Below are 27579 nucleotides of genomic sequence, written 5' to 3'. Positions count from 1 at the left end.
TCGATGCCCTGGCTGAGGAGCCAAGAGCAGAATGGGGCTCACTGCTCACAGGGCAGCCAGAGCATAAAACCATCAACCTTGCTGTCTGGGATTCCAAGTGATGGCAACTGGATCCATGCCCAGATGTTTCTGTTGTTTTAAGCCTCTCAGTTTACAGCAATTTGTTTTGGAAGCCCTGGAAAACTACTATCCTCACCAATATTTGCCAACCACGCTTCTAGACTTTGTCTTTGATATATCCAAGTGCCCCTTTAAGTCAGAAAATTCTACCATTATTCATTTCCTTCAACATTCTGAATGAACTAACCCTTGGTCAATGACAAAGACACATTTCTACCAGTTCCCAGGTGTACTGTTCAAAGGCGTACCAAAATTGCTCATCAAATTTTCAAAGGTGACCCTAGTTTGGAAAAGAAAGGTTATTTTTGTTTAGTAGTGAAATCCTGTGAAAACACAAGGTTTATATGCAGAGCATCTTTAATTTGATAATGTTGTTTCTCCTTTTAATTACTTCTCAATGAATAGAAATTTGAAGAAGATTAAAACTGAAAAGCCTTGCTAATTAAAATGTCACTTAGAAACTTTAAGAAATGTTAGCTTTAAGCTTAGTATTTTATTTGAAGAAAAGCATTTCACTATTTAGTGTTCTCAGTTGCAACATCACATCAGGATTACATAGCTCTGTCTATGTTGAGCCAAAACACCATGATGGAGAGCTACATTCAGCCCAACATTTACTGAGAGTACCAGGTAGCCAGATGTGAGTTTTTTGATAAGCTTTTAAATGACTTACCAGATGTTTCATTTTAATCTTTGTTTTGTCATTACATTGGCAATAATTGAGTTACTTTGGAAAGGTTTTTGATAGTTTAAATGAGCTTCTCAGAAATAAGGACTGGTGGAAAAGTCTTTATCTTTTTTATTATTTTATTTTAATCTACTTTATTCACTGAGTGGAGGCCTGGTGCACCAATTTGTACACAGGTGGGGTCCCTTGGCATAGCCTGCAGGGGATTGGGCCAAAACAGGCAATCTAATACTGCCTGCCACTCCTTCCTGCAGCTCCCACTCATCCCAGCTCTGCTGCGCTTGCCACTAGCTCACATCCAGTCAGTCCTGATCGGGAGAGGCTCACACTGCCACGGTTGTGCTCGCCAGCCATGAGCCCTGCATCTGGCACCTGTCCCAAGGGGGGTGGGGGTGGGGTGCTGGGGTGTGACTGGCCCTTTGGGTGGATGGTGGAATTCCCTTGCCACCCCTGGATCCAGATCAGTCCTGCTGATGTTCCCGCTGGTTGTTAGGAGCCACCTGGGGGCTGCTTTTATAACGTTTCCTCCTTGCAGCCACAGTGCCAGAGGCTGACTTCCAGGAGGTTGGTGCCGCCTTTGGGATCATGCCTGCAGTGCTAGTTCATCAGTGCCTGGCCTGTTCTCTGGGGAAATTGTACCTGCAGGACTACTGAGGGAGTGAGTGACTGCTGCTGGGTTGGTGGGCCTCCGGACTGGTAGGTCAGCTGCGCAGCACTCTTGCAGTGGAGTGCACTGAGCACCAGGGGGCAACTCCTGCATTGAGTGTCTGCCCCTTCATATATATATATATATATATATATATATATATATATATGACTTCCTATCATGCCTCCATATAATCACTCATTCACTCATATATTAAATATTAGTTGTACAACTATTATGTGTGAGACCCTTCAGATGTTGGATCCTTTAGAGTTGTTTCAGCTGCTGAGAGCTGCTTCACTCAAAGTCATACGCTTCCCTGGGACAGCCCTCATTTAATAGCCAATGGAGTTGCAGTTATCAAACCCTTAACTTAATTCTAATAAGGAACAACTTGGTAGTATGTGTTTGGTTCCAGACTCACCATGACTCTGGCTAAGGCTGATAGAGGTTGGAGAGGCCCTGGCATCCAGGAGAATTTCAGAGGTAGCTCTCCATGGTAGTCCAGGGGCAATTGTAGGAGAATACTTTACAGAATTGGCCTCATACTAGCAATTGGGATTATAGGATTAGAAACAGTGAAGACCGGGTAGGGGTGCTTAATCATCAGGAGACAGGACACTACAATTTTTATAAGTGACAAGTTAACCTAGCAGCCAGTAGCTGAGAGGCCTCAGGCACCTGTTACTGAGCTGGTTAACAGAACTCAGCATCCCAAGGGATGCACAACCAGCAAAGGCACTGCCCACCTTCGAAAATCCAAAATTAGAAAAGTCTATGATGTTGTCCTTGCACAATTACTTCGAATCCGTGTGGCATTAGCAAACTCACTTAGTGTCTCTGAATTTTTATTTTTTTAAATATCAGCAATAATAAATCTTGTTTTGCTAGATTATGGCTATATTTAAATCACTTATTACATACCAAGATATCTGAAACAGATATGGTTCCCAGTAAGACCTCAATAAGAGGTAGCAATTATTATTACTTTATCTATGATATTGACTCTGTATAAAAACAATGAACTATTCTTTATACATTTAACAAAAAAAAGCTCTATAAGCAATGGATTATGAAAGGATTTTTTTTGGGAAATGATAGATACTCAAATTAGCTTTTCAGGCACAGAATAATCACAAAAATTGCAGATATATTTAAATTGTCTCTAAGGTAAAATAGTGGGAATGAAGCAGGGCCATTTTGGCAAAAAAAAAAAAAGGATAATAACCAATAAACTAAAAGATGACATTTGAGACCATCTTCTATGCAATGTCATGAAACTTACATAGACCTTTAAAGAAATACATTGAGAAAAGCATCATAACTTTAAGGAAATACTCAAGAGGAGAGCAAAAATACCTTTCCAAGTCCTGGGGGATGTAGAAAGATAATTTAAATAATATATCTCCTATTTTTATAGTTAAAAGATAATTTTATATTATGCATCTTGAGGTTTGCCTAGTAAAAAAATGACATTTCTTTAAATCTGAATATAAAGGATGGCAGAATAGCAAAGACAGCGACAGCTTGTCAACAGGTGACAATCAACTGCCAAATTGTAAGTGAACAATGAGAGCAAATGGAGACATATGACATAAAATCTGTTCTTAGACTTAGGAAGGATTCTGTTTGGCAATATTACACATTTTCCCTGGAAATCAAAAACTAAAAGTGAAGCTAAGCATCTCTGAGAATGTATGGTTTTCTGCATTTTCTGAAATTAAAACACCAGCACCCAGCTCCTGGGCATGCGTACCTTTCTAAGCTTTATAGCTAAATTTATCTCTAGAGTAGCTGTTCTGAATGTCAAAAATGTGACAACTTTTTAAAAGTTTTTTTGACCAATTTTATTTTCATAGAATTAAATCTTAAAGTATTTGAATTCAGTTTCAGTTCTACTACATACTAGTTATGCAAGTTTAGCTACCTAGTTATTTTCTTGGAGCATTGTTTCATCATCTATAAATTGAAGATTAATAACATCTTCCCTGTTTGGATAACTAGTTAGTTTGTGTTTTTCTATTAATTTGATTGTTTTTTTATAGTAAAATTATATCTAAATAAATAATTTTTAAATTTTAAAAAATATGGGTCATGTGTTTTTATTATCTACCTGAACTGATTGTTGACTGAACATTTAAATTTAATGCAAATCTATTTTGTTAATGTCAATTCAAACTTTGTATGGTATGAAGAACTACCCATAAAAACTAACATAATGTTGACAGCATTTCATTATGACTTTGATGTTTAACAGGTTTTCTGGAAGGGAAATTGCATACCCCCTCTCACTGTTGATATTTTCCCTCTATAACAATTATTATATCTGCTAAATGATAGCCAAAAAAAATTTGAAGAGGGAAGAAAGAGATTAAATTATTTTATTGTTATATAATTTAGAAAAACATAAAATACATAGATTTCCATATTCTGTTTGATGAGTTTTTCAAATCTATGCATGTTACTTCATCCCAAGCAACTTATAGAACATTTCCTTTGTTCTAGAAAGTTTTCGTATCCCCATCCCACTCAATCTCCTCACCTACCTAAGGCAACCATTGCTCTTAATTCTATCCTTATAGCTTACTGTGTTCTTCTTAGCATTTCATGTAAATGGAACAATAGATTGCATATTTATTTGTGTCTGAATTTATTTGTTCACAAAAATATTGCCGATTCATCCAAGTTGATGTTTGTATCAATAACACTCTTTTTATTTTAACAATTTTTATTGATTTCTAGATAGAGAATAGGATAAGGTGGAGAGAGAGAGAGAGAGAGAGAGAGAGAGAGAGAGAGAGAGAGAGACCAATGTGACTGTGAAACATTGACTGGCTGCCTCCTGCGCACCCCCTACTAGGGATCAATCCCACAACCCAAGCATGTGCCCTGACTGGGAATCAGGGAATTAAATCTGCAACCTTCTATTGCATGGGAAAAACAGAGCTCTAACCAACTGAGCCACACCACCAGCCAGGGAAACAACATGTTCTTTTTTTTTTTTTAATTGCTAAGTTTTTCATTTTATGAATGTAGCACAATTTTACTTAAATGTCTTCCTACTCATGGATGTTTGAGTTTTTTCAATATTTGTGATTATGCATAAAGCTGTTTTAAATATTCTTGCTTTTTTTTTTTTTTTTTTTTGAGAGAGAGAGAGAGAGAGAGAGAGAGAGAGAGAGAGAGAGAGACACCTGTGGACTACCTCCCATACATGCCCCACCAGAAATCCAACCTGCCACCTTTTGATGTATGGGAAGACACTCCAACCAACTGAGCTACACCAAGCAGGGGTATTTTAAACATTCTTATACAATCATATATTTTGACACAGGTTTCCATTCCTCCTAAGTTAATATGAAGGAGTGATATTTCTTGAGGCACCTTTGTTTTTAAAAACTGCCAAACTATTTTTCAAAGTGGTTGCATATTAAATTCTTCCACCAACAAGGCAAGAGAATTCCAATTACTGATAACCATCCTGGTATTAAAGTAATGCTGTACAGGAAACAATCTCCAAACTCCGTGGCATATAATAACAGCAAAATACGGCTTACCCATGGTTTGCAGATTGGGCTCTACTCACCTTAGCATGTGTCCAAGTTGGGGGCTGGATGGAAACGGGCTTTTTCTCCTCAGTGTGGAATCAACAGCTAACTAGGCATGTTCTTCTGAGTCGAAGGCAGAATTACGAAGAGAGTAGGTGGTAACTGATGTTGCATGCTAAGTTATCAGTTTAGAAATAGTAAAGTGTTATTTATTCTGCTCATATTCTATTGGCCATAGCAAGTCACATGCCAAGTTCAAAGTCACCAGAGAAAATCATATATAGTCTGTACCCAATTTACTTTCCACAGAGTGAATAAAAATATGTACAAGGAAAATAAATTATGAAAGAAGAAGAAGGAAGGGAGGGAGGAAGGGAGGGAGGGAGGGAGGGAGGGAGGGAGGGAGGGAGGGAGGGAGGGAGGGAGGAAGAAAGGAAGGGAGGAAAGTTAAAAGAAAAAGAAAGATTAGCTGGAGGTTTAAGACCTAAATAGAGAGTAGATATCAACAAGCTATTGAAGCATTGTACTAAAATATGTCTACACTGTATACTGTAGTATCTTTAAAATACATTCCCTTCACTATTACTCATTCTTCATTTGGTTTGCATAGAACATATTTTGTTTTAGCATTTTTTTCTAGATTGTTTTTCCAAATTATGATGAGTAGAATTCAACAATAGAAAGATAGTATACAAAACTTCAGTAATAATATTATGATATTGTACAAATAACTGAGAATTCCTTGGTGGTATAATTGTTTTACACATGCTACGTATGTTGAAATTTAAAATGCTCTGGGATGGAGGTACATTTCTATTCCTAATTTACAGGTGGTGATACCAAGTTCAGATGGTTGATTATATTTCCCAATGACACCCAATTATTAATGGCTGAGCCAGATTAAGACACAGGTCTATATTTAAAATAATGTTTAATATATTTAACTTCACAATGTTTATACATTAAATATCAAGGAATTCTGAGTAAAAAAAAATTATCTCAGTTGAAACACCAAGAAAAATTATATACAAATCTTATAATGTCTGGAATGGTTATCTCCCTCTTATATTCTCTTTCTAACTCATGAATATTTTTTCAACTCCAATGTTAATAGCCAAAGTAAAGGGACAGAGTGAGGCTTTTTCTCATTTAATTCCTGTTAAAAAGATAAAGGCTTCCATCCTTTTATTCATCTTTAGCCTTTGAAACTGGGACTCAGCATGAGCATTCTTGGCAATTACTGTCATCTGGAATATCTTTTTATCTTTCTTTTCCAATTGGCCTTTTACTTGGTCCTCATTACTCACCACCAAACAAGATGTCTTCCCCTTGTTAACACTATTACCTCCATTCCCTTTCAACTGTGATCTTTCCTTGGAATAAGCTATGCTTTTTGGCAAAGCATTTCCTTTGATTTGTCCAATCAAATCAAGTCACCATGCATGATGGAGGAACTTCCAAAGAGGCAGACTTAACATTTCTGGAGATAACTTCCAATGTCTAACACATCCACAGAATTCAGTACTTAACACCTATGGAATGATGTCCTCTTTGTGAAAGGTATGGCTTTGCTCTTTGCAGTGGGACTCTATGAAGATTAGACCCAGTCACTGTCTTTAAATGGTATTCAGTCCATCTAGGGAGACTTAAACATACCTGTAAGAAGATAACATATTATCTTAATAAGATAGTGAAGCATAACCTACATTGTAGTACTGTACTGGATGCTGGGATGTAGCAGGATACAGAGAGACCAAAACTCTCAATCTTATGTACCTTTTACTTTTTTAAAAAAAATGTATTTTTATTGATTTCAGAGAGGAGGTGAGGGAGAGAGAGAGAGAAACATCAATGATGAGAGAGAATCATTGATCGGCTTCTCCTGCATACCCCACACTGGGGACCGAGCCCAAAACCACGGCATGTGCCCTAACCAGGAACTGAACTGTTACCTCCAGGTTCATAGGTCGATGCTCAACCACTGAGTCACGCCAGCCAGGCTCTGTCGACAAATTTTAACTGAACAAATATACATGTGCTAATGTTTCACAGTAACATTATCACTTAAATATTAAATACAGGATTTTGGTATATTTACATGATTTAAACTAACCTTTAATACTGTTTATAATCCTTTGAAATATACTGACTCCCTATTACAATTGGCAGTAAAGTAGGATTCTTCCTAAGGCCATGTGGTGGGTGCTTCCTCTCAGCTGCATTCCTCTGTTGTAAAATTATGAGAAGCACTTAACAAATTTATTCAGCAAAGGATGCTCAAACCCTGATGTAAGGGAGTACTTTTCTACATTAGGGAGTAATATGAGGACATGGTTTGGTATCGATTTTCAAAGAGCTTATAGGATATCAGGTATACAAATTACCATGTTGCAAGAAAGTAAGAGATTGTAGATAAAACTAAAGAGGAATTCAGAAAAAGAAAATGTACTACTGATTGTGGGATTTAGAAAAGAATTCAGGAATAAAGTTTCTTTCTGGGCTTTTAAATGTCAGATTAAACATTTAGTCTTATGATTGTAGAATATTATGAGGAGTAAGGTAAAGACATTTCCAAAGATTTCTGATAGTAAGAATAATATTAACAAATATAATGATGAAAAAGTATTAAATGGGATCAGGAGTAGATCTTGAAAACAAAGGATTAGAGAATTCCTTACTACAGAATTCCAAATCCAGTATGCTGGCATTTAAAGTATTACTATCCTACCTAATAAAAGAGAAAGGTGGTAATTGGCGTACGACCACTACCCTTCCCATTGGCTAATCAGGGCGATATGCAAATTAACTGCCAGCCAAGATGGTGGCCGGCAGCCAGGCAGCTGGAAGCTAACATGAGGCTTGCTTGCTTCAGTGACGGAGGACTCCAACGTTCCCCGCCTGACTTGTCGGCCTCTGAGCTTGCAGTTTGAAACATTAAAACAAATATAGAAGCTAAACAAAACCCCAGAAACCAGCTTTCAGCCAGCTGGGATCTCAGAGCTGGAGTTGATACAGAGTTTCGATTATAGAACCTAAACAAACCAGATACCTGCAATGAGCAGCAGAGGCCTCAGAGTTGGAGCCAGAGCTAAAGCTGGCCCAGAATAAAAAAAGAAAAAAAAAAAAAAAAAAGAGGAGCGGTTGGGAGCTTCAGTCACCCCCAGCCTGAAAACAGCCCTCAGCTCCTCACCCAGACTGGCCAGGCACACCAGTGGGGACCCCCACCCTGAAGGGTGTGACCAGCTGCAAACAGCCATCATCCGTTCACCCAGGCTGGCCAGGCACCCCAGTGGGGACCCCCACACTGAAGGGTGTGTGACCAGCTGCAAACAGCCATCATCCCCTCACCCAAGCTGGCCAGGCACCCCAGTGGGGACCCCCACCCTGATCCAGGACACCCTTCAGGGCAAACCAGCCAGCCCCACCCATGCACCAGGACTCTACCCTATATAGTAAAAGGGTAATATGCCTCCCAGCACCAGGATCAGCGGAGCCGTGAGGCCTCCTGGCACCGGGCAGCGTGACAGGGGGCAGCGCCCAAACCTCCTGATCGCCCTGCGGCTCTGTGTGTGACAGGGTGTGGCACCCAAACCCCCTGATCGGCCCTGCTCTGTGTGTGACAGGGTGTGGTATTCCCCCTGCCCCCACAGGCCCTGCTCTGTGTGTGACAGGGTAGAGCCATAACCTCCCCATTGGCCCTGCCCTGAGTGTGAGAGTGGCGGCACCCAAATCCCCTGATCGGCCCTGCTCTGTGGATGACAGGGTACAGAGCCCAACCCCCCAGATGGGCCCTGCTCTGTGAGTGACAGGGGGTGGCGCCATAACCTCTCCATCAACCCTGCTTTGAGTACTACAGGGGATGGTGCCCCAACCCCCCAATCGGTCCTACCCTGAACGTGACTGAGGGTGGAATCACAACCTTCCGATCACCCTGCTCTGTGCATGACAGGGAAGGCGCCCCAACTCCCCAATCGGCCCTGCTCTGAGCCCGACCAGGGGCTGCAACTAGGGATTGGGCCTGCCCTCTGCCACCCGGGAGCAGGCCTAAGCCAGCAGGTCGTTATCTCCCGAGGGGTCCCAGACTGCGAGAGGGCACAGGCCGGGCTGAGGGACCCCCCTTCCCCCCCCCCCCCAGTGCACAAATTTTTGTGCACCGGGCCTCTAGTAATATATATTCCTATCTAATAAAAGAGAAACATGCAAATTGACCATACCTCCGCTATACCCACAAGCCACGCCCACCAGCCAATCGGAGTGACTATGCAAATTAACACAACTAAGATGGCGGCCAGTGGCCAAAGAGCTGGAGCAAGCAGTAGGCTTGGCTTGCCCCAGGATGGAAGAAGCCAAGCTTCCCACTGGCCCTGACCAGAGTGGCCTCTGCTCAAGGCTACAAAATTTCAATTATAGAAGACAAATAAATCCCAGATACCTGCTTCCAGCTAGCCTGGAGTCCACACACAGAGGTGCTGAAAAAAAAAAAAAGAAAAGTAAAAAACGGAGAGGCTGGGAGCTTGGTTCGTTGGGAGGCTTGGCCAGCCTGAAAACAGCCCTCAGCCACTCATCCAGGCTGGCCACACCCCCATGGGGTGAAGGTCCCCACTGGGGGCTTGACCAACCTGCAAACAGCCATCATCCCCTCACTCGGGCTTGCCAGGCACCCCAGCGGGACCCTCCCACCCTGAAGGGGTTGTGGTCAGCCTGAAAACGGCCCTCAGCCTCTTACCCAGGCTGACCATGCCCCCATGGAGTAAGAGTCCCCTCTGGGGGGCATGGCCAGCCTGAACACAGCCCTCAGCCCCTCACCCAGGATCGCCAGGCACCCCAGGGGGGACACCCACCCTGATTCGGGACACCCTTCAGGGCAAACCAGCCAGTCCCTACCCATGCACCAGTTCTCTATCCTATATAATAAAAGGGTAATATGAAAACTGACCCTAACAGCCGAAAGATTTGGAATGACTGATTACTATGATACACACTGACCACCAGGGGACAGACGCTCAATGCAGGAGCTGCCCCAGGTGGTCAGTGTGCTCCCACAGTGTGAGCTCTGCTCAGCCACAAGCCAGGCTGAGGGCTGCCAGTACAGCGGTGGTGGTGGGAGCCTCTCCTGCCACCTCAGCAGCACTAAGGATGTCCGACTGCAGCTTAGGCCTGCTCCCCGCTGGCAAGTGAACAACCCCCAAGGCTCCCGGGCTGCCAGAGGGATGTCTGACTGCCAGCTTAGGCCCAATCCCCTGGGTAGTGAGACTAAGCCAGCAGGTGGACATCCCCTGAGGGGTCCCAGACTGTGAGAGGTCATAGGACTGTCTGAGGGACCCCCCTAGTGCACAAATTTTTGTGCACCGGGCCTCTAGGGAATTATTATAAAATATGTGTCATCATAATTAGTATTGCTGCTATAATAGGATATATATACGTATATATACTAGAGGCCCAGTGCACAAAAATTTGTGCACTTGGGGAGGGGGGGGGGTCCCTCAGCCCGGCCTGTGCCCTCTCGCAGTCTGGGACCCCTCGGGAGATAACGACCTGCTGGCTTAGGCCTGCTCCCGGGTGGCAGTGGGCAGGCCCAATCCCTAGTTGCAGCCCCTGGTCGGGCTCAGAGCAGGGCCGATTGGGGAGTTGGGGCGCCTTCCCCTGTCATGCACAGAGCAGGGCAGATTGGGAGGTTGTGATGCCACCCTCAGTCACGCTCACGGTAGGGCCGATGAGGGGTTGGGGCACCGCCCCCTTTCACACTGAAGGTAGGGTCGATGGGGAGGTTGTGGCACCACCCCCTGTCATGCACAGAGCAGGGCCAATCAGGGGGTTGTTGGTGTGCTGCCCACTGTTACACACAGAGCAGTGCCCATCAGGGGGTTTGGGGCTCCATACACTGTCACGCACAAAGCAGGGTCGATCAGGAGGTTGGGGAGCTCCCCCCTGTCACGCACAGAGCAGGGCTGATTAGGGGGTTGAGGAGTACCTCCTGTCTCACACAGAGCAGTGTCAATCTGGGGGTTCGGGAGCTCCCCCCTATCACGCACAGAGCAGGGCTGATCAGGGGGTTGAGGAGTTCCCCCCTGTCTCGCACAGTGCAGTGTCAATGAGGGGGTTGGGGAGCTCCCCATCACGCACAGAGCAGGGCCCATCAGGAGTTTGGGGAGCTCCCCCCTGTCATGCACAGAGCAGGGCTGATCAGGGGGTTGAGGAGCTCCCCCCTGTGACTCACAGAGTAGGGCCAATAGGGGAGTTGGGGTGCTGCCACTGCCACACTCAGGGCAGGGCCAATGGGGAGGTTATAGCTCTACCCCATCACACACAGAGCAGGACCCATAGTGGTGGGGGGGGGGGTGGTTGGGGCGCCGCCACTGTCACACACAGAGCAGGGCCCGTGGGGGGGTGTTGGGGCGCCACCCCCTGTCACACACAGAGCCACAGGGCAATCAGGGGGTTGGGGAGCTCCCCCCTATCAGGCACAGAGCAGGGCTGATCAGGGGATTGGGTCGCCTTTCCATGTCATGAACAGAGCAGGGTGGATAGGGAGGCTGTGGCCCCACCCCCTGTCACACACAGAGCCACAGGGCATTGAGGGGGTTTGGGCACTGCCCCCTGTCACGCTGATCCCATTCCTGGGAGGCCTCGCAGCTCCGCTGATCCCGGTGCTGGGAGGCATATTACCCTTTTACTATATAGGATAGAGGCCTGTTGCATGGGTAGGGGCTGGCTGGTTGGCCCTGAAGGGTGTCCTGGATTAGGGTGAGGGTCCCCATTGGGGTGCCTGGCCAGCCTGGGTGAACGGATGATGGCTGTTTGCAGCTGGTCACACATCCTGCAGGGTGGGGGTCCCCACAGGGGTGCCTGGCCAGTCTGGGTGAGGGCTGAGGGCTGTTTTCAGGCTGGTGGGTGACTGAAGCTCCCAACCGCTCCTTTTTTTCTTTTTTTTCTTTTTTTATTCTGGGCCAGCTTTAGCTCTGGCTCCAACTCTGAGGCCTCTGCTGCTCATTGCAGGTATCTGGTTTGTTTAGGTTCTATAATCGAAACACTGTATCAACTCCAGCTCTGAGATCCCAGCTGGCTGAAAGCTGGTTTCTGGGGTTTTGTTTAGCTTCTATATTTGTTATAATGTTTCAAACTGCAAGCTCAGAGGCCGACAAGTCAGGCGGGGAACGTTGGAGTCCTCCGTCACTGAAGCAAGCAAGCCTCATGTTAGCTTCCAGCTGCCTGGCTGCCGGCCACCATCTTGGCTGGCAGTTAATTTGCATATCGCCCTGATTAGCCAATGGGAAGGGTAGCGGTCGTACGCTAATTACCATGTTTCTCTTTTATTAAATAGGATATATATATATATATATATATATATATATATATATATATATTACTGATATTATTGTTAATGTTATGTTACGTGACTACTATATGTGTTATTTAAGATACACACACACACACATATGCATAAAGCATTGCTGCTGTGAACATTATGCACCATTTAAATTGCAAAGAAAGAGACACTATTAGATTGACTTTGTTATCCATATTTTACATATCTGATAACTGGCAATCAGAAACATTAAGTCACTGCCTGAAGTCAGAGAATTATGACTCACACTCCTGTCTGCTTTGACTCAACCTATGCTTCTGAACAGTAAAACCTCCATGTGATACATTGACGAAGGTAATTTAGTTTCTCTTATTCAGTTTCTCCTGGCAGCTTAGTCTTCTTTTCTTGAGTTCCAATTAGAGTCTCTCTGTTTCAGAACAAATACACAGTCTCTCCAACAACAGATACATAAAATTGTTGTTGATAGCTACTTTATAGTCATCCCTAGGGGAACCAGATGGGATCCACAACTTCTAGCTTGTGTTTACTGAAATCACAACTTTACTGAGTCTTAGTTTCTTCATTTAGAACACAGGGATCTCTGAACTGAGCTATCTGGAAAACCCTTGCCATATCTATGAAGCTACACCAATATATTTAACCACCAGTATGAAATGCTGGTCTCAGTAATTTCATTATGTTCTTGATTTCCATGTTTAGTATGGTAATTTTTTTAAAAATGGAAAATCATTGAGGTTGTTTTGAATACTGTATTAATTTTAAGAACTGTGCAAATGGAGAGATCATATTTGTTGTGTTTCAATTGTGGTGTATTTAAAAAAAATGGAAAGAAAGAAGAAAGAAACAAAAGAAAGAAAGAGCCCTGGCTGGTTTGGCTCAGTAGATGGAGTGTCAGTTTGTGGACTGAAGGGTCCCGGGGTCAATTCCAGTCAAGGGCACGTGCCTGGGTTGTGGTCTCCATCCCCAGTGGGGAGCGTGTAGGAAGCAGGCAATCAATGATTTTCTCTCTTCATTGATGTTTGTATCTCTCTCTTCCTCTCCCTTCCTCTCTGAAATCAATAAAAATATCTTAAAAAAAAAAAGAAAGGAAGGAAGGAAGGAAGGAAGGAAGGAAGGAAGGAAGGAAACAGAAAGAAAGAACAAAAGAAAGAAAAAGAAAGAAAGAAAGAAAGAAAGAAAGAAAGAAAGAAAGAAAGAGAGAAAGAAAGAAAAGAAAGAAAGAGGAAAAGGAAAATCCACCATTTCAAACCATGGACTGGTCAGTTCCTGATTATGGAGTCTTAAATAAGGTATCTATAGACTCTGAATTTCAGCTCTGCATCTATAAATATAGGCTGTTAAGGAATAGATATATGTTTGAGTGACTAACCATACATCTGGAACTCTACATAATAGAAAATACAGCACAGGTTTTGGCCTCAACCAGTTCAGAGTGATGGATGGTATAACCTTGAAAGTTTATGATATAACCTCTCTAAGACTTTAAAACAGAGATAGTAACAATACCTACTTCATAGCGTGGTTGTGAAAAAAAGGGAATGTATTATATAAACACTGCCTGGCAGAAGTATCAATCAATCAATATGTACATATATTTTTATTATTTTTAACTAGGGGCCCGGTGCATGAAATTCGTGCACTGGGTGTGTGTGTGTGGGGGGGGGGAGTGTCCCTCAGCCCAGCCTGCCCCCTCTCATATACTGGGAGCCCTCAGGCGTTGACCCCCATCACCCTCTGATCACCTGATCGGCCCCTTGCCCAGGCCTGACGCCTCTGCCAGGGGTGTCAGGCTTGGACAGGGGACCCCCATCTCCCCCCAATCACTGGCTCTGGCCCCCGCCCAGGCCTGAGGCATCTGGCCCAGGAATCATGCCTGGGCAGGGGACCCCCATCTCCCTCTGATCACTTGCTCCACCCCCCGCCCAAGCTTGACGCCTCTGACGCAGGCTTCAGGCCTGGGCAAGGGGACCATCATATCCCCCCAATCCCCGGCTCCACCCCCCGCCCAGGCCTGATGCCTCGGCCAAAGGAGTTGACCCTCATCACCCTCCGATCACCAATCACCGGATCGGCCCCTTGACCAGGCCTGAGGCCTCCGGCAGAGGTGTCAGGCCTGGGCAGGGGACCCCCAGCTCCCCGCGGTTGCAGGCTCCGCCCCTGCCCAGGCCTAAGGTCTCTGGCTGAGGCGTCCGGCTCGGGCAGCGGGGACCCGCAGCTGCAGCAGCCCTGTGATCGTGGGCTCTGCTTTAGGCCCAGGCAAGGGACCCCTAGCTCCCGGGACTGCCAGCTTCGACCGTGCCCAGCTCCCATCGCTGGCTCCACCCCTACTTCCTGCTATCACTGGCCAGGGTGGAAAAGGCACCTGATTCTCCGATCATGGCTTGGGGCAGGGCAAAGGCGGCCCCAGGGCCACCTTTGCCCTGCCCCCCAGCTCTTAGCTCCCCTCTGGGTTTCCGATCACTGTCAGTGGCAGGGGGCTTCTTCCTGCTTTCCCTTTCGCCTCCCTGCATTGTGCCTACATATGCAAATTAACCGCCATCTTGTTGGCAGTTAATTTGCATATAGCCCTGATTAGCCAATGAAAAGGGTATCGTCGTACACCAATTACCATTTTTCTCTTTTATTAGTGTAGATAACTAGTAATGATTCCAACTACTAGTAACTCTGATAATAATAAATGATAATTGATATTGCTATTATTGTACCCATAAGAAGTACCTGTGACTATGCCATTTTGATTATTTAAAATGTGTAATTTAAAATACTGGTCAATTTACATTTTAGAAAATAGTATGCATATTTTAAATGACCCAGCATTTGGAGAATTTATTCTCATAATGCTTTAACACTAGCCACTAAAAAATCATGTGTCAAGTACAGAATTGTCCTAAGTGGCAAAGAGTTATTTTGGAAATTCTCTGTTGTTTTTTTTTTTTAATATGTAATAACAGACTTACTAAAGTTAATAAAACAAGCTATTATCAAGAAACTTTTCCCATATGATATAATTAAGCAGTGGAAAAATGAGCAATACAATTTCTTTGGTTTATTTCTGAAAGGCTTGGGAAAAAACAATATCCCAAATCTATAATTTGGTTATTATTTATGAAAGCTAAGAAAGGAGATCTAATTTATCTTCTAATTGTAAATGTAAGAACACATATTCTTTTACATACTGTTACAGTGTCTAAATACAAACCTATTAAAATATGCATTGGAATCAATTTATAATGATTAGGAATTTGAGTAAGAAACAATGTCTTCCTGGTGTCAATTTTCTTAAAATGCCAATCTATTTTATTATTTAATCATAACCACATTTTCAGGGTAAAATAGCCAGTATTATTTTGCTCCTTAGGTGAGTGTTCTCCACGTTTATTTATCCTTGCCCTAATGAATGCATTATCTGTTCTTTTCTAATCCTGCTACACAGGAATGGCAAGGGATATCCGGCACTACTGCCTTTGACCTTAATCTTAAATGCATAGCAACATTCCTGAAAGTCAAACCAGCGTGCCTTTTCACGTCTCTATTCCTGAAATCTCATACTCAAAGTGTGTTATATTTGTCTGCTTGATTTGCCTCAGGACAGAAATCCTGAACTTCTGGGCCATTCACTCTACCATGCCCCTTTGAGGTTCTTGAAAACTCTTTTACCCCAGGGAAAATGAGATAGATCAAGGAAAATGAGCACTCAGATTATTTTATAAATGAAGGAAAGGCAGATTGATAAGAATCAACTATTCAGTCTATCTTTGAATTCTTTCATATGTGTGTGTGTGTGTATATATATATATGTATATATATATATATATGTATATATATATATATATATACCATTTACATTGAATATGTTTATGCATTTTGCATATATATAATTTCTTATGTAAGTTTCTATTGATTCTCCCATATTAAGACAGGGAGTTGGTGCTATGAATGAGTCACATGCTTAAAACGTCAAATCTGTAGCCATCATAACAGATGAATCTCACACACAAAAAATTGAGCCAAAAGTGTCAGACCTAAAGAGTGCACCAGTTATGATCCCATTTTGTACTAATTTATGCTGTTGGAGGCTATGCTAGTAATTAGCATTGGCAGTCACAGTAATGACTAGACAAGAGTATGAGGGGGATATTTCTAAATATGGATTGTTGGATATATGTGTGCTCACTGTGAAAGCTTATCAAATTACACTGTTATGACATAGTAATTTATATATATCTTGATTTAATAAAATGTTATAAAAAGTATTTTATCATAGAATCAAATTTACAACTCTTCTCCACGGAGGTGTAGGCTTATTTGATCAATTATGAAAGGCACAGAAAATTGCATTTTATGAAAAAAAAAACACTTCTATAAGAAAAAAGGCAAGAGATGATGACTGAGCACAAAATTACCAAATATTCCTACTTCTTCAAATATTTTTAGCACTTGCTATAACTATAATAATAACCTGCCAGTTTTGGGAGACACAGAAGTGATTAAAAGGGAGTCCTGCCTACAAGAAGCTTGCAATCTAGTTGGAAAGAGACAAACAAAAACCCAAAGGAAATTAACATTTTAAATACGATAATTGCTCTAACAACAGTATACTGCACATGGCAATATTACAGTTCTGGATCAAAAACATTTCAAATGGAGCTGACGTTTGAATGGTCCCCGGGAATGAGCCTGAGTGAGCCAAGCAGACAAAGGTACGAGGCACCCTATAGGTACCCTATTGATAGCTAGGCAAGACGTCCAAATACAGTTCCCCAAGTGCTTTCCTCTCAACATTTGCTCGGTTGGACTCCAGATGTGACACTAATGAGCCTTTGTAAGCATAATGCCAAAAAAAAAGAAAATGTGTGTGCCTTCTCAGTACCCCTAGTGATGGTGTCCCAGAGGAGGATATAAGTGCTAGAAGGAGATAAAATGAACAGACCCAAGGAAGGTATTTTAAAGGTAATTACTTTCCACCCTACAGGAAACACACTGTGGTACATGTGAGATGGTATATCAAGAAATGAAGGGAAAGGAATGGACAGGGATTCTGCTCCTCAAAGAACTATTCTCCTTATTTGCAGCCCAGTCATGATTTTCCACCATTTTGATCAACACTGTCTGCAGTGTATAGGTATCTTGATTCACCATCCACACGCTTACATGTACATAGCAGAAAACAAGCTCAAAATCTCTAAGTCACTGTGACAATAGGAATCCTAAAGCATCATACTTAAAGTTAAGAATATTGGCATCTCAGTCTTGGCTATTGGCCAAATTACTATTAGTGTGGCTCATTAGCAGAGTTTCAGAAGTAGCCTAAAAAATATTTCTTCTTGTATAGGCAAAGCACAAAGAAAACAGACATGTGGATACTTGGAAAAGGGGAGAGGGTGGAAATGAAAAGCAGAAAAACAAAACTTTCCTAGGAGAGAAGCATTTCAAAAATACTTAGTATCCTGCCAGGGCTTCCGCAGGTAGATGCACATGCTTAAATCAATTCCCTAAAAAATGATTATTTCAAGTATGAGATTCCTTGCAAGTCCAATGTGCTCAAAGTTTAGTTGAATTAGTAGAAAAGCAGCTCTAATAGAAGTTTTTAATAAATCTTAAAATTTGTTATACTGAAAATATACTAGTTCCAACATAGAGGGCTTTATTTGGGTACATAACAAAGAAAACTATTGGTTATGTCATACAAATATTATAACGTGGTCTTAAATAAGGTACCAGCCATTGCCCTCTTCATCACGTGGATCCTGGCTGCCTATCGAGCCTCTGTTTGCCCTATTCTCCTGAACTCACACATGCATCTCTGTCTGGTGCCCTCCTTAAAATGTCCCAACCAACTGTGCTTTGTCATACTCCCAGGCCTTTAATTATGCTCTTTATCAAGAAGACAATCCCATCAGAGCTAACACCTCCCCACACCTTCACAATGCCTAACAAAATGAAAGCTTTTCATAAACATTGGTGAGATGAACAAATGGGATCATTAGATTGTATTTATGCATTGAGAGGCATTCTCCAAGGTTATTGAAAGATGCTAAATTTAAATAATCCCTGAACTCACAATGCTGATTACCTCCTCCACTGTACTGAATCTTCATCAGACACAGCTCATTTATCCTCAGTGGGTGCCTGATAGGATGTTTCGTGAGAGAGCCTGAGGTGAAATAGATAGTTTTGAGATGGAGATATTACATCTGGGGTGAAATGGGAGAATGTTTTCTTTTTTCCTAAATTAGAGCCTAAAATGCAAAATTCTTATTTTCTATTCCAGTTTTCTATGCTTGTTATCTATTCTAATGTTACTGCTGGTTTGTCAAATTATCTTTACTGTAACAGTACTAATGGTTTGCAATTATTAGAGCTTTACAGTGTGCCAGGCACTAGCATATACTATCTAATTTAATGCTTTCAAAAATATCATCAGTTAAGTTGTAATAGATGCACACATTATAGGTGAGGAAGTTAAGGACAGAGATTTTAGATTCATTGCCCAAGGGCACACAACTGATCGGAAATGGAGCCAGGATTTTAAAATATAAAGGGCCCAGAGCCCTTGCTCTTAGTTTCCATGCTATCACATTTCCATATTTCTCAACTCAAAACTCAGTAATTTGTATTAACACTATCTCATTTGAAGTTTATGAGAATTTTCTTTACTATGTAAATGTTAAAAACATAATTCAGATAAAGAACCTGACCCTAAGTCATGCAATTATTTAGTTAATTGTCAAAATTAAATTCCAGATCCATTTATTTTAATTTAGGGGGAAAAACACACATACACAGCATGATCATGCTTGGGAAACAAACACAATTTACCTTATAAATGCTTTCCAATGTGACAAAAGTATGGGAAAACAAAAATAATAAAGTAAAAAGGTAAAGAAACATCGGGATGTTAGGAACACCTCTCAGGAGCTCAGATGACAGGCAAATACCCTGTTAACTGATATGTAGTTTTCTCTTCTTAGGTTAATAGAGTTAAAACTTCATTAAAAGTCATGCACTAAGACAACTATGGACCTTGAATACTTCCAAGCATTTATAATGCAATTTTAGGAGAAAGCTCACCCATTGCCTGCTCCTCCAGTGGGAAAAAAAACAGGTCTGTTTTCTTCCTCACCCCTGTTTATATTTTCCGTAATTATAGACCACACTGATTTAGATATATGCTAACAGAGAATTATGGCTCCAAACAACACCCAGTGAATGGTATGACCAGTTAAGAAACCCAGATCATCTCATTTATTCCTTTCAATGAATACCAACATATGCAATTTAATTTTTACCATTTTATTCTCAGTACCCAGGGAAAAACCACTTCTCCTACAGAAAAGAGTTCACCATCAAAGAGAAGAAAAAAATAGTTACAATATGCAAGACAAATTTTAGTAATATGTACATGAAACATTTTATGAGCCCATCAGAGTAAATCAATAATTTAGCCCAAGGAAGTCAACAAAAGAATTGGTAGCAATGGAGCCTCCACCAGTGTCCACCTGGAGGAAGTCCAGGGTAGGAAACCTGTACCTGATGACTAAGGACACTGAGCTTTTCAGAGGAAATGTTCCCTGCAATTGTTTGTTTCATTTTTAACTTAATGCAGCTTTACTGTTAGCCAACATTTATATGTGTTTTTAATTTGGGGTATAAAACTATCTAAGTACTTGAGTAAAAATCAAGAAGCCCTGTCATAAATGTACTGCAGTTTGAGATGAGCATAAGCAGAAGATTGCACCCCAGCTAAGTGGAGGTCTGTGTGTGAGAGAAGGCTCCAGTGGACATAGCTCAGGGTGTGCAAAAGCCTCCAGTTATCTGAAGTTGATAGGGCTCCATGTTTGGTGAATGGTGGGGAGATCTGGAAAGGCCAGTGCAGGTCATGCAAGTGTGAATTCTACTAATAATGCGATTTGTGATTGGCCAAATGGGAATTGGATAAAATAGTAATAAGTAAAAATTTCTATCAGACCTTTCTAACATTTTTAGTTGCTCCCTGGGTAGCTTTCATAGCAGATTTTCTTCTTTTTGGGGTTAGATTTTGTTCTTGGGAAGAAAAAGAGAATGCTGTGCTGTAAGTTCTTGTATTAACAGCATCCTCACTCTCCTCATTCTTCAGACCGCAGAAAAGCAGGAGGCAATGCCTGAAATTCTCTTTATGAAGTTTTACTCTCTAAACACTACTGGATTATAAAACACAGTTTTGTGAGAGGAACTTTAATGTTGATATTACTGTGTTCATATTTTAATTATATTTTTTATGTATTACTAGAGCATTCTTCTAAAAGAAAATCCATTCTACATTCCCCACTTGAAACTTAATTCTATTTTCTTTTGTCTCTTTGCAATGTTGTTTGTTACTGAAAAGTCAAAGTGCTCCATATAGATAAATGTCACCCTTTTGTTTTATGTGTTGTTAAACGCCTTCCCTGCAAAGAAAGCACCATCTCCTCGCACAGACATACGCTTCAAGCCTTCAGCTTATTCTGCTCATGTAAAGCCATTGCTCTTATATATTGCAAGCTGTAATTGCTTCTAGCAGTATAATGCCCTACCTCACTAACATAGTCATAATGCAGTTACTAAATATTTTTTACATGGCATTATCGTCTTTGGATAACCATTATGAGGGTTATTATTATAATTCTCTCTTTGTATCATTGTAGCTTCAAGATGTGTTGAATAGAACTGCTTCTATTTGCTGAACAATTAAATACAATATTATAAACAGGACAGCCTGACTGTTCATTTGCTGAATTAGCGTTCAGCAGAGAAGCGGCTGCAGCCAAGCGCCCCAGGAAAGGACACATTTCATCTAGAATAATGTAGGCAGCATGCTTCAGCTAAGAGGTTTATAGTCACTTCCTCTGGTTTTAGACGGTGAGAATAGGGCAGGCAATCTAGCAAGGTTTGACTGATCATGAGTACCAGGAAGGGTATCAAAACATCCTTTGTTTAGCTCACATTCAGAAATTGCGCTGCTCTAATAGAAAGATAATAAAAACTAGCATTTAGATTATGACTTTCATCCCAGAATCTTGTTCCATACAGAAATGATTTCTCCCGTGTTTATAATGTGATTATTATCAGTGGGGTAGGAGCCAATTACCTTTAAAGAGCCCAATCACCTATCCAAATATCTTTATATAATCAACCATACAACAATACCTAAGGGCATAATATAATCAACAAATCGGAATTGTTCCAAGAGCTGAAGTTACTTCCACGTTTTCTTTTTATAAGGCTGGGGCTAACTAAAATTATGATGAGAGCTATTTTCACATCTTAACTAATCATGGTCCAATATTGGTCATTAGGATCAGAGACACCAAAGATTTATCTTAAAAAAATGTTAGCAAGTTTCTATAGTCCATTTACTTCAGATGAGCGAAGACACTGATCTGCCTTACATAGCCCAATCCAAATCAATTTCTCCACTTCTGAATCCTTATGGCATTTACATCAAGTTCCTGCTTCTTTAAGCTTTGTCATGAGCTTTATTTATTTTAATCTCCCATTAAAAATAAAATGATTGGAGATATAAGTGTATCCATCCACTTTGCATGTACCAGAGTTGAGTTGTTTTTCAGTTATGAACAATTAATAAATCAGATGCTCTGAGGAAGAATTCTATACCAGATGGCTTTCTTATTCCTTTGAACTATATTATTCTTTTCATGCATATCAAAGCTGAATAAATGTGGATTATTTAAAAAAAAAGAAAGTGTTTCTATGGAAGTGACAGATTCGTCAAACTAAATCATGTCTCTGGGCTGCTTGAATTCAGGAATTCTGAATAATTATGGTTTATTACACACTGTAGTTGCTTTATGCCTGTAATTCAAAGGACATCTAGATGTCATTTTAGGAATAGAGTCTAATGTACTTATAAAATCAAAAGTATTAAAATTAGATACAATTTTAAATAGAGAATTACCTACAGAAAGAAAAAGAAACATTTTCCTATTGCTCTCTTTGCTTTCGTGAAATCGAACCTTATCTTTGTCATGCAGGTAGGACCCCAACCTTCAAATCCAGACTATTGATGGCAGATGGGAGAAAAGGGCGAAAGCAGAGTGTGAATTCTTAGTGACATTTGTTAAGTTTGAAACCACCAATCTACCACCTTGGGCTGCAAAATAAACAAGGCTTTGAAAGAAGGCTGAGTGTGTCCTAAATTATCTAGGTCTGTAGCATAATTAATATACAGCAGTATTGATTTAATTAAGCTAACTTGCCTCCATACTAGGAAGGCCCAAAGTTAATTAGCACCATAGCCCTAAGCACTTCAAATACAATGAGAAATTAATTTGGTGGTAAATGGTAAATGCATGATTATTTATTATAATTTCAAAGACCTTAGCTACAAGAGCAATTCCTTAGCTTTAGTAGTCTCTCCCCCTTCCCACCATGCTATCCCTCTCTTGTACAGATATTGTAAGCTAGGTTGTCTTACTTATAACTAGGATCTAAACCCAGAGTGGTACCAATCTTAAAAATATGCCTGTTTAATATAACCAAAGAGCTCCATGGGATCTTGGCAGAGCTCGCTAGATTCAACATTCCTGGGGAAGAAAAGGATCCCTCTGCCCATCCTCCTCCTGTTTATCTTCAATATATATTGAGGGCCTGCTAACTGAGAAGTAGCACTAACAACACAAATGGCAAAGTGAGACCTAAATGTCACCTGAGGTTCTTCTTTATACTCCTACACCCAAGTCATGGCTAACGCTACTAATCGCTAACGCTGCCTCCTGAAGGTCCTCATTACAGGCAGAGTGAAGAACAGGCTTCCAGAGCAGACTTTCTGCAAACAAGCATCTTTCTTTACCTTTGATGTCTCATTCACTGGAACTGCTCCTCTTGCTTTCTAATCACCTTTCCCTTAGCCCCTGATGCTAATTCTCCACACAGTTTATAGGGGGATTTTTTCACCAGTCTGTTTATGTGACTCCCCGCCTCCTTCTTAATCACTCCATTGACTGCCTGTTGTATAGCAAATAAAGTCCAAACTCCTTAATATCTAACCAAAAAGTCCTACTTACAAGTAGAAATGACTATGCAGCACAGCCAGCCTAACCGATTACACATTTGCAATAGCCAATTGCAGGGTTCATTATTTGCAATCTCCTGTGCTTTTCTCACTGTGTTTTCTCAGCCCGGGTTGCCCTCTTTAATCACTACCCCCCTTTACCACACTGACTGGTTTAATTCGGTAGTCACCAGCCTCACTCCTCACCCAATCCTGGATCTCCTGGGCTGAGCCACATGTGCTTTCAGAGAATCTGTAATATGTTATTGATACCTAAAACTTGCACTTTGGCACAACAGTACATGCTTGTGTATGGTGCGTCTGCTCATTAGACAATGAGCTTCTTTAGAAGAACCAATGTGCTGAATCTTTATATCTGTAGTGTCTATTATATCACCTGCCTCCTCATATGGTTTTAAGACATTCTTTGTCCACATATTTATTATCTACTTGAGAAAAATAATAACAATAACATGTTAGTACGTACTGCCTAAATGTTAGGCACTTGGCATGTATTATTTTATATGATTTTCCAAATCACCATGAAATATTTCCCTTACATGATACCTAGGAATTTAAAGCTCAGAAGATTTCCATGGAACTTAACCATGTGTTTTAGAGAAGAAGTTGGAAATCAGGCAGTAAGTGGTTTGAGAGTCAGTGCTCTTAATCTCTACCCTTAGAGAGTGATAACCTGAACTATATCACTTAAAATCCCAGGCTGTTATTTGCATGTCCATGTAAATACATTATTTATTCAAAAGATCAAAGCAACATACAGTCAGGATTCCCAAGTGAAATTTCATGAGAGAGTTTAGGCTTAAATCTGATTTCCGCTTCTGGGTTCATATTTTCTCTTCTTTCTCCCAACTGACTCCTTCTATCCTTCCCTATGAAACACTGACATATATATATATATATATATATATATATATATATATATATATATATATATATATTTCAGAGAGGATGGGAGAGGAAGAGAGAGAAAAAAACATCAATGATGAGAGATAATCACTGATTGGCTGCCTTGTGCATGTCCCCTACTGGGGATCAAGCCTGCAACCTGGCCATGTGCCCTGACCAGGATCTAACTGAGACTTGGCTCATAGGTCTATCCTCAGTCACTGAGCCACACTAGCCAGGCCTAACTTACAGGTTTGTAGCTCCATTATGGGTGTTCTCATAAGCAGCAAACTCCTGAGTATTTTCTTTTTATGTCTCTTCATATTTAATCCTTGAAAATAAAAATGACTTGATCTTCAAAGATGCTGAAAATTTTGGTGACTTTGACCTCACTCTGAGAGGATACATTATCTTTTGGAGAAAATTAACCAGATAAACATATGTTCTCATAAAATCACTAACTGACATATCACATCTTACAGTGACCTGTCAAAAGGAAGAGCTACCATAAATTCAAGCATCTGTAAAATGTAAATTTAGAGGGTATAAAAAGCCTGTGTTATAATACAAAGCAGAATCTAGTTAAAGGGAGATAGGGAAAATGAAAAGGATTTATGTACTAACTATAAACTTGAATACACTAAAAATAAAGCACCTGAATAAAGTATCTGCTCCTCTCTTTGGCGTGTTGTCCAATACATTTTCTAAAGAGAAGCAAAGGACAATGAACTATGGTTGTTTAGAGATTGGAAAGGCCTTCAAATGTTGCCTAAAGGAGAATAAAAGGGCACATATACTTTATCTACACTCCATATCCAGGATCCAGAAAACCTACTTCCTTCTTTCTGCCATTATAATCTACTAAAGAAAAAATCTTACAATTATCTATATCCCAGTGTTAATAGTTAGAGATTGTATACCTAGTTGGCTGTTTGCATTTCTAGGTTACTTTCTCAGCTAAGTATGAAAATGTATTCTCAGAGTTCCTGCTTCTCCACATATATTAATCTAGGAAAATTGCTTTCAAAATCAGTCATTCCTTATGTCAAATTTAATATCCAGTTATGTATTTTCTTAGCAAAATTATATAATTTTTACATTGTTGGCTATTTTTTATTCCAATACTTCTATATTTATGATAATTTCCTTTCTGATTTCTTCCTCTGATTCTGTTCCTCAGCTTGTTCCTCCTCACTGCCAGGATCTCTCAGGTTTCATTTCACAGCCCTCTTATCATTCTATACATTTCCTTTGGGTGATGTCACCCAAGTGTATGTCTTCCATTATTATCTGCTTTATCAAGGACCCAGAACTATGAATCTCCATCCCAAACTCTTCTTTTGGCCTGCAGATACACATGCCTCCTGGGGGTACTAGTCAGATGCTCTTTACCTGCTCCAGCTGCATGTCAACAGAGTCTAACACAGTGATATGTCCCCTAATTCCTTTTCACCCTCCTGTAGTCCCTGGCCCAATAGGAGGTGAATCATCCTTCTCCAGCATTTCAAAGAAAGCTGCTCTGTAACTTACATATTACAAACTTTACATTGAACTTTCCCAACATGTGGAGCCTTCCCAGAGAAGCAGAACCAAACTGTGTTGTCAACCTATTCTCAAAACTTGCAATGATTCGGTCTTTATAAGGAAGCCAGCAAAATCAACTTTGCAGCCATCTGAGTGAACGACCCCCCAAAAAATCAAGGGAGTCACTTAACAATAATAAAACGTATGGAAGAGCCCAGAGATGTTTGCTCTTTGAGGCCAATGGAAGGACCTGTCATAGTTCAAAGTTGCAATTCACATTGGGTCTAGATGCCTTTAGCTGGAAGTCTGCAGGTAGCCTGGACACCACAGAGACGGAAAGACTGGCAAAGAGGAGAAGAGAAAATCAACTTGCCATTCTCTAAGAAATCTGCCAGCACGCTGGCACCATAGGGATTTTTTTTGTCCACATTGTTTTAATGTGTTGCAAGGCTCCTAAATGGGAATCTAAAATGTCAGGCGCCTATAAACCATTTGGTTTGTGAGCATTTAACGGCCTCCCTCCGTGTGAAGGGAAGGGAAGCGAGCACGCTCCTCTAAACGTGATAACTCATTTGGAGTTGGCTTTTTCTTTTTCTTCTAACGGCCTTGCCCTTTTCTGAAACACCTGCCCTGACAGCTTCATGGTCCTTAACATGCACCAGCAATGCTGAGGATTTACAATGTGCTTTCCTTCTGGGTAGCTCTGAGGACTAGAAGACAGGCATCAGGTAAACAGGATAGAGGTGTTTTTCCTAGGATCCAAGACATGGTTATTTGTTCTGAAATTTAGAAAGAAGTGAAATCAAATGCTCTTTCCCTACATTACAGAATTCCTCATTTCTGCATGGACCCACTCGGCTCATCTAATATTAGGTTCTGAAGCCCAAAGCTGTGTTAAATGCCATGCCCCAGCAACACTCAAATAAACTGTTTACTGATCAAAGATGATATTTACAAAGTTTAATGAGAAATTCTGATCTTCAAATAGTAGTCTCCTATTACCTTGATTCATTATCTAACATTGAAAAGATTCCACTATTACTGGCTTTACTACCAGGCTGCATCATCTTCCATTGGCCCCCAAATAAAAGCTAAAATCAAGAGCCAATTCAAAAGCATTTTGATAGTGGTTTACCATAGAAACTAGCAGAATGCTTCACCTAGGCTCCTAGCTGTTCAACTCCTGTGACACTGTGGGAACTGCCAGGGAATTTCTAAGTATGGAAGGCTGGTCTGCCCACTTAGATGGGTACATATATCACCAGATACATTTATTCCATGCATTCTGGCATGGCACTTAACTTTCCATTTTGATAAAAGGATGGTTCTAATAGTATTTGTTTTCCACCACTGTGTTCAGACTGTCTGAGGTTTGGAGTTTGAATTCCACTGTCTTCTATTTTCAGAAGTTGCTTTATTAGGGACTTTTCTCCTATTACCACTTCTAAACACTGTCTCTACTTATGGTATCCATCCATCCAGCTCTACTCCTCTTACTGGGGTGGGGAAAGAAAAGAAAAAAAAAACATAAAATGTGATACTTAATTAGTTCTGCATTCCTGCCAGTGTTGTTCCTAACTTAAAACACCATAAAAAGTAATTTCTTGTCAGAATGCATTTTTATTGAATTTCCTCCTAAGCTGAAGTGCAGTGGCAATGCTTGGTCTCCGAGTCTTGCTTCGGTGTCTACTCACTGGCACCAATTATTTGTATCACATTTCAGGAAACCATCCTGGAGCTCCCTTGCTTCCTTCAATTACAGAATCAAATCTGTGAGCCAGATCTTAGGTT

The sequence above is a fragment of the Myotis nattereri genome (assembly GCF_964212035.1).
Source record: "Myotis nattereri genome assembly, chromosome: 1".
In the NCBI taxonomy this organism is placed as follows: Eukaryota; Metazoa; Chordata; class Mammalia; order Chiroptera; family Vespertilionidae; genus Myotis; species Myotis nattereri.
Note: the sequence above shows the minus strand (reverse complement) of the source record.